The sequence below is a fragment of the Rattus norvegicus genome, chromosome 15 (genome assembly GCF_021556685.1).
Source record: "Rattus norvegicus strain SHRSP/BbbUtx chromosome 15, alternate assembly SHRSP_T2T, whole genome shotgun sequence".
In the NCBI taxonomy this organism is placed as follows: domain Eukaryota; kingdom Metazoa; phylum Chordata; class Mammalia; order Rodentia; family Muridae; genus Rattus; species Rattus norvegicus.
The window spans coordinates 83,508,471-83,516,182 of NC_141548.1; the positions used below are offsets into that span (position 1 = coordinate 83,508,471).

Below are 7,712 nucleotides of genomic sequence, written 5' to 3' on the forward strand. Positions count from 1 at the left end.
GGTTAATAAACATTAACATCAGTGTTCCTCATTAATGGTACAATAGGCTTTTGTAGAGATAAGTAAACAGGAAGTCTTCTCATTGAACTCTTGGTGTCCACTCCCTTCTTTCCATAGTACTTCATAGTAATTCCCTATTTATAATTAATATGAAAAAAGCAAATAAAAACAACAGCTAGTGTTTAAGCAACTGCCCCAGTTTCTAAACAGAGGAATTATGCTTTTAGCATTGTGTGAAACACTGTTATCCATCATGTATCTCTGGGGAACTATGCTGAGAAATGGCACTCCCATTATCATTAGAACAACATGGAATATATTTGCAAAATATATAAAAATCTGAATGGGATTGCCTACTGCGTACCTGGGCTGTACGGTGTAGTTAGAAGCGCCATACAATGCAACGACACTCGGCATTACAGCACTAGCTACTGCTCCTCGTGCCCAATGAATAAACAAGGAGTGGGCGCCAAAAAATGGAGCTCAAGAGACTATGACTAAATCAAAAGCTTATAGAGCATGTGGTGAAAGAGGCCCTTTCAGCGTTGTGTAACCCAGCATGCAGTTTTATAATGAAATTTTAAGTAAGAGGTGCAGTCTAACATAATGGTAAACTATGGTAAATATAGAAAGGAGAACATAGTTTATTATTAAATATATATACTGTACATTGTTGAGTGAGACGTATTTTTATTTGGTTGGCAGTGCAGGGATTTGTTTACACTATCAATACCCAGATACACAAACCAAACGATGTATGGTCATGAGATTATGATGGCTGTGTTATTATTACTTGATCCTTTTCGGCCTCACTATAATCAAGTGGGATCACTGTTGTACATGAAATTGTAATTGCACATGACTGTAATTAAATATGAAGTCTAAGTTGACAAATTTATGAAATATGAATGTTATGCATGACACATGTAAATAGTCAGATCATAAACAGTATAGTATATATTTAGTGCCACAAAGTAATTTTTATTGGAAGCAGCCATAAATGTAGAACATGTCTGGGTTTGCTGAAAAGATATATACAACTAGTTTCAACATTACTAAAATATTTTGAGTCCCTGATATTTGACATGTCTAGGACATGTTTCTATTTTGGGGGTTGGGAGAAGGTATGAGGGGCATAGTTCAAGCTATAATAAGCCTTTTACTGTGTCCATTGTTCTCACCCAATAGAAAAAACAGCTCCTTGGTTTGCTTATTTCAGAACTGTCATTAGGTACTGAAGGATTGGAAGTCATCAAAACAGTGTTAACTGATCACCTCGCTTCACATAGACACCACTTGATAGGCCTACCCTATTTTCCAAGTCCGGTAAAGTTCTCAACCCTAAATTTACACACTCTATCCTCCAAAAAAACTCCAGACTACTCTTCTCTGCTAATCCTCATGGGTCTGCTTCTCTCCTCAAAGAGGAGAATGCTGTACTTAGGAAAGAACTTTGAAGTCCCCATCTTTGACCTACACACAGCTTGCCTCCTGACCCCCACAACTGCCTTCTCTGGGTCTGATGGATGAAATATCTATGCTCTTCAAGTAACGCCACCCTTCCTCATATGCACTGGGCGCGAACCTTTACTACCCACTTAAAGGGCTTACTCAGATCCCCCATTTTTCCCTCACACTCAGTTTATTCATCTTGACTGGACCGCTCTTGTTCTCATCAGCACACAGTCATCAAGGAACAAAGAAACCCTCCCTAGGTGGGCATCACTCTTTCTTCAGGACTCTATTTCCTTTCCTTTAAAGATATTGCAGTAAGACTTTATGCCGCTTAAGGTTACAGACTCTGGAGCCAGAAGTCTTGGGTTCAAAACTTGGCTGCATTTCTTACCGGTGTACGGCAATGGGACACTCCTTTCACCTCACTGTGCCCCAGTTTAAGACAATGCAATCCCACAAAAATGACAGGTCGTAAACATGGAGAAACAACTTATAGAAGATGTACTCATTCTTTATTGTTGTGAAACAAAGAATTGCCAAGTGAAGCCACTTGAGATAACATCAACCTCACTCTGTAGGTTTGAAGTCCAAGCGTGGCAAACCTTAGCTGGGACGTCGCCCCAGTGCATCAGACTGCAGTCATTTCTTCTGCGGGCTTGGCTGGTGCTCGCGCAGGTTGTTGGTGAAGGTCTGTTTCTCGTGGATTTTTTTTCTTGCTTTGCTATCTGTCCATTGGAGGCCATAGCCTAAGTCTAAGAAGCCAGTCACAATTCTTAAGGCGTTTTAGTTTCTTCCACACGGACTTCTCCAACATGACTGAGTATTTTATCAGTTCCAATAGGAGAGTCTCTCACCCAAAGGAAGGCTTAACCTGTCCTGTGAGGGCTTTCTAGATCAGGATTCGGAGGAGCAGTTCTCTTCAGAGTAATGTCTCTTTTGCATTGTCTGTTTGCTAAAGCGACCACAAATTCTATCACACGTAAAGAAAGGGAAGCATGATCCAACCCAAAGGAAAAAAAGGGGGAGAAATGTAATTTAATGTTAAAAATGAATGAGGTAAGACCGCGGTAGACTAAATATAGAAGATTACACTGTTTATAAAATTTTCAAAGCAAGTTTCAGAACAATAGCTCCATATAATGCTACTTTTAAAAATGTATGCATATACATCTACCCGACTATGCATTCCATTCTTCTATATTTTTATATTTTAATGGGAAAGTGGATCCAGAATGGTACCCAGCAGGTTGCTAAAAATTTCTTATTAGTTGAATATTTATAACACACAAGTGCTATTTGCATATTTTATAGAATTTTCAGGTTTTGCAACATAATGATTTTTGCATAGTTTTCATGAGGATGATGCTTATTTACTCATGAATACATTGTGCAGAATGTTCTTTCCTCCCATTCTTCCATTTCTAGCTTACCATTCCATCAAGTGACATATATATATTATATCATATATATATATATATCATATGACTTCTTGGATATTAATTACACTTCTCAATACATTTATGGAGAGATTTGTACATTAGGATTTAAATACAAAGATGTCAATTACTACATACTATTGGAACAGTCAAAATGGAAAGGGTGCTTGGATAAGGAACCTTAAGGGCTTTCAGAAATTGCAGTACACAAAGTAAGTGAAGATTACAGCAGTTAAAATGTAAGACCATTTCTGTCCTTAGAGTTAGGAAGATCTTCTCTTAATAAACTGTGTCCTACATTAGCAAATGTTTATTCTGCAATTTTTCTACTTGTACTTAAAGGAAAGAGGTTTATGTCGTACCTTTTGCTGCTGTCATTGTTACTTAGGTTGGTATTAAGGTTAATGGAATCTCACTGAAGAGGAGGCAGCCACTCAGTCTTTTGTTTGTTTGTTTGTTTGTTTCTAGGACTCTGTGCTGCAGCACCCAGTAAGGATCAACTTTTCCTTTGAAGTCATGAAAGCTCTGGCCTACACAGCCATCCAAGCCTGGAATGCTCTTACTTCGTGTGACTTGTCTTCGTGCGTCTTCTGGAGTAACGGTGAACAAAGAGCACACTGAGGAGAGGGAGCACAGCGTTCTGATTGGAAAGAAATGCATTCTGTAAGAAGTCTCAGCTGTGCAAGGCTCATTGCAAATGGAGCTACGTCTGCAAGCAATTTGCTCGAAGATAGGACTATGGGATGGATGAACAGTAATGGTGCATGGAGTCCCAGGGGAGTAGACTATACACTGAGTATATAGGAGGAGGCCTACGCATTGGACAATGCCCCGGAGGCACGGATTGAGGAAACTTATCCCAAGAGCTCTGAATTTAACTCAGTGACTTTGATTTTGTACCAAAATTAGCTGAGCCATTATTTATGAGAATTCTTCCTCAGTCGGTAGGATGGTGGGGGTTGGTGATTGGGAGAGAGCAAAGCTTGTGGCTTCAGGGCAGCAGTAACTGAGCCTCGAGTCATTTGCAGATTTAAGGACTTCTAGCATATGCCTCACTAAAGCAATTCTCACTTATTATACTAAGCTTTTATTCTCAAGACCAGGAATCTTAGTGATAGATATTTGAGCAATGGACTCCACAGGTTATATTTAGTAATGAATGTGTATGCAGAAATGCATATATGCGTTCAGAAACAGTCAGTGAAAAAGAGGTTATGAACAAGGAAGAGAGTGGGGGAGGCTACATGACAGGGTTTGGGGGGAGAAAAAAAGGAGAGAGAGAAATGTAATTTAATTATGACCTCAAAAATAACAAAGAAAAAAATAAATACAATTTTTAATTCGGAATAATTTTCAATTTCGGGGAAAGTTGCAAAAATAACATGAAAAGCATCTCTGTTGGTTCTTCCTTATTCACAAGGCATGAAGTACTTTAAACCAATTGTGTGGTTTTAGTCAAAGGTGTGGCCCAGGGCTGTGAAAAGAAGCTAGCTGAGCATGGTCCCATTGGCTGAGCCAGAGCCAGCCATCAAGCCGCATGCCCCTGTGGTCCTTGCCATGAATCTTGACTGTGAGTTAGTTCCCTGGTCGGAACTCCTGCTGCACAAAACAGCAAGCAGATCTACCTTTAGGTTCCTGCTTTGAGTTTCTGCCTTGGCTTCCCTCAATAAATGCAACATCGAAGCAAAAGATAAAATAAACCCTTTGGTCCCTATGTAGTTTTTGGTCAGGGTATTTTGTATCACAGCAAGAGAATGAAACTAGAATAGCCAGTCACTAAACACACCCTCCCATCCATGGGTGAGCAATCAAGCCCCACCTTCTAAAGATTTAAACATATTTAGAGTACTCCTGTATGATAGGATCTATTTGTGCTATCTTATTTAATTATTCAATCATGTTTATGTAGATATAGTCTCGTGGATATTCTTTTGCTCTTTAAATTATAATTAAATTCTATTCTTATAAGTTTCTTAGAGTTCTAATTCTTTTAATTGTGTGCATTACAGAGTGGTTCCCCACCTCAGTCCTCACACTCCTGTGATGAACAGGAAGCACCTGACTCTATACACAGGGCGAATGCACTCTCACTGTTTTGCTCCACAGCGTCCAATGTCAATAGCCCAATGCAGCAAATGTTAGGCACTTGCTGATAAATGGTAAGCAGAGGCAGATGCAGATGCTTTTGTTTATCATAAGCTAAATAAATCTACGTTAAAAAAAAACCATCCAGCTAGGTCATTTCCTGCCCTGTTTTTCTAAATGTCAGTAGAAGAATCAGGACTTGAAAATGGAAGGCAGGCTAGAGAGATAGTGTACAGTTAACAGTACAAGCTGCTCTTCCAGAGGACCTTGGTTTGGTTCCCAGCACCTACATGACAACTCACAGACATCTGTAAGAGCAATCCGAGGGAATGCTACGCTCTGTTCACCAGGCACACAAGTGGTACGAAGACATACATGGGAGAAAAGCATACATGTGTGTACCTATGTATAACTGGAGAAGAAATGAGAGGTAAAGAGCAGTGCACACCTGCAAGCCAAGCATTTGGAAGACCTGTGCGGGAAGATCGACAGCTTAAACATTTAAATAATTAAATTTCAAACCATCAGTCATGGCCACCCACAACTGTAATCACAAGACCCAAGAGGTGGAAGGATTGGGAATTCAAGCCCAGTTTAAGCAACGTAATGAGATTGGGACCAGCCTCAACTACATGAGAGTTCAGTAAAAGGGAAGGAAGGAACAAAGGGAGGGAGGGAGGGAGGGAGGGAGGGAGGGAGGGAGGGAGGAAGGGAGAGAAAGAGAGAATCTGCAGTTCAGAATAAAAAGACATTATCAAGCCAATCCTCAGAGGGAAAGAGCTTTTTATATCAAAGCTTATTTCCCACTCAACATAAGCCTTGACTTTCCACATTTTACAGTGATACATTTCTGATACTCTGGCCTTTCCCATAAAAGGGACATTTATTAAAAGAGCCACAGATTTTAGAAAACCATAGCCCCCAAAGATTCATTTTAAATCAACTTATGCTTTTTAAAATAACGTTTACCCAACATAAAAAGGAAACCCTGCAAATTTTAATTACCCTAATTTTTTTTTAAAAAGGTTATTATTGCAATAATCAATTCCAAAGCTGCATATTAATGAGATAAACACACTATTCGGATACTTGGGAGCTCTTGACCCTAACATACCAGAGATGTCTAATTAAGATTCACACCATCACGTGCTAGTACACTTATCAGCCAAGGGATGTGTTTGTTAATTCTTTCCTGTGAGCAAAATGCCAAGTGCTCAAAGGCCAAGTGTAAACAGTCAAAATGAAGCAGAATATTAAGTAATTACATAACAAATTCAGACAGTGTAGACAATAATTACCAAGACCAAAGCATTCATCGCTGGCTCTTGGACATCTATTTAAATTTAAGCTATCTATTAAAGTACTGGCCCAAGTCCATATAGAAATGACACTGGGTTAAATGTATTTATTAAAATAAATTTGAACAGGCTCGATTGCTATTTATTGTAATTAAGAAAACGAAACCTAACAGTAAAAACGGTCATCGTGTTATAATTGGGATCAGATAAAAGGAACTCCCCTGAGCTTTAAAGCTCTTTTGCCTTATAGTTGGAAGAAAATATGGATTTGTTGAGGGGAAAGAGAGACCCATAAAGAGGGGTTAATTCTTTTTTAACTCAACGTCTGAGGTCATTGGAATTTTACAAGGCACTCTGCTCAGAAATCTTAGATTCCTAATATATCTTGAAACAGATTCATTGCCATTTTCACACAGGGTCAAAGCAGAAGGGCACGAACAACTTGCCGACAGCTTCAGTGGACACCACTTTCTGTGTATCTCCTTCAGGAACCACAGCGCCCGATCCCCAATTAACACAGCGAGATTCAAGGAGAAGAAAAAGCCGAGTCTCTTTGTTTCGCCATCATTTACCTATAGTATCCCAGATGGGGCGACCCTGAATGGCATCAGACAAGTATGAAGGGGGGAAAGAAAGACTCCCCTCCTCCACCATCTGTAGCAGAGAGCGTACACTGTTCCGTTTGCAAAAAAAAAAAAAAAAAAAAATGTTCAGGTATTCGGCATGGCGAGGTGCAAAAAAGAAACCTCAGTTTCTGACAGGCTCAGCGCTCACACTTCTTACCCTGCTCCTGGCAGTTTTTTCAAAGCAGAGCTTCATCCAACAACGGGAGGACATCAGACAAGAGACCTCAGTGTGTCAGGAATACTGGCTGCTTGCTTCAGCCAAGCCTCGAGATGAAAGGGGTCCTGTTCACCACTGTTGGAGACTTCCGTTTGTTCCAGTGAGTAGAGAGAGAAGTGCTTGTTTGGGGGAAGCCAGGAGTGATCACAGCAACTTCGTGAGTCAGGAGTGTGTGACTCTGGGCCAATTACCCATTTCCCCTGCACTCTTGTAAAAACCGCTAGCATAGAGAGCAGAGCCATCTCTTCGGGGACCAAGCCCCTGCCCCATTTCCCATTGCTTCTGAAGTCCTCTATTTCAAAGGGTTCGTTAGGAAAGTGAAGAAAGTAAGCTGGCTACGATTGCTCAGGAAAATCAGTGCATGCGCCTCCCTCTGCAAACGGCCTGATCAAATGTATTCATCTATGTTCATCTATGATCATAATTTCCACTAGTCAACGCTGGCTATGTTTTGTCTGTGTTGTTTTCTAATGATAAGTAAATTAAACCAGAACAGTTGGAGGCACAGACACTGCATTCCTTTCCTGTTTTCAGCCACCATTCACCATGTCTTTTCTCCAGGTTGCCACTCTACTGGTGCGTATCATTAACATAT

General features: G+C 40.2%; 1 long non-coding RNA gene across 3 annotated transcripts; it reads right to left on the minus strand.

Annotated features, from left to right (window-relative positions):
* Nucleotides 1–1,945: 1,945 nt before the first annotated feature.
* Nucleotides 1,946–7,235, minus strand: LOC102555382 (uncharacterized). Of its 3 annotated transcripts, none has more exons than XR_015638434.1 (3): nt 7,058–7,235; nt 3,254–3,531; nt 1,946–2,425 (listed from the first exon to the last, which is right to left on the minus strand). It is a non-coding gene; the product is annotated as an uncharacterized LOC102555382 (long non-coding RNA). The 3 variants fall into 3 exon arrangements; XR_015638435.1 differs by having other exon boundaries at nt 3,254–3,508; nt 6,847–7,235; XR_015638433.1 differs by having other exon boundaries at nt 6,847–7,235.
* Nucleotides 7,236–7,712: the final 477 nt, after the last annotated feature.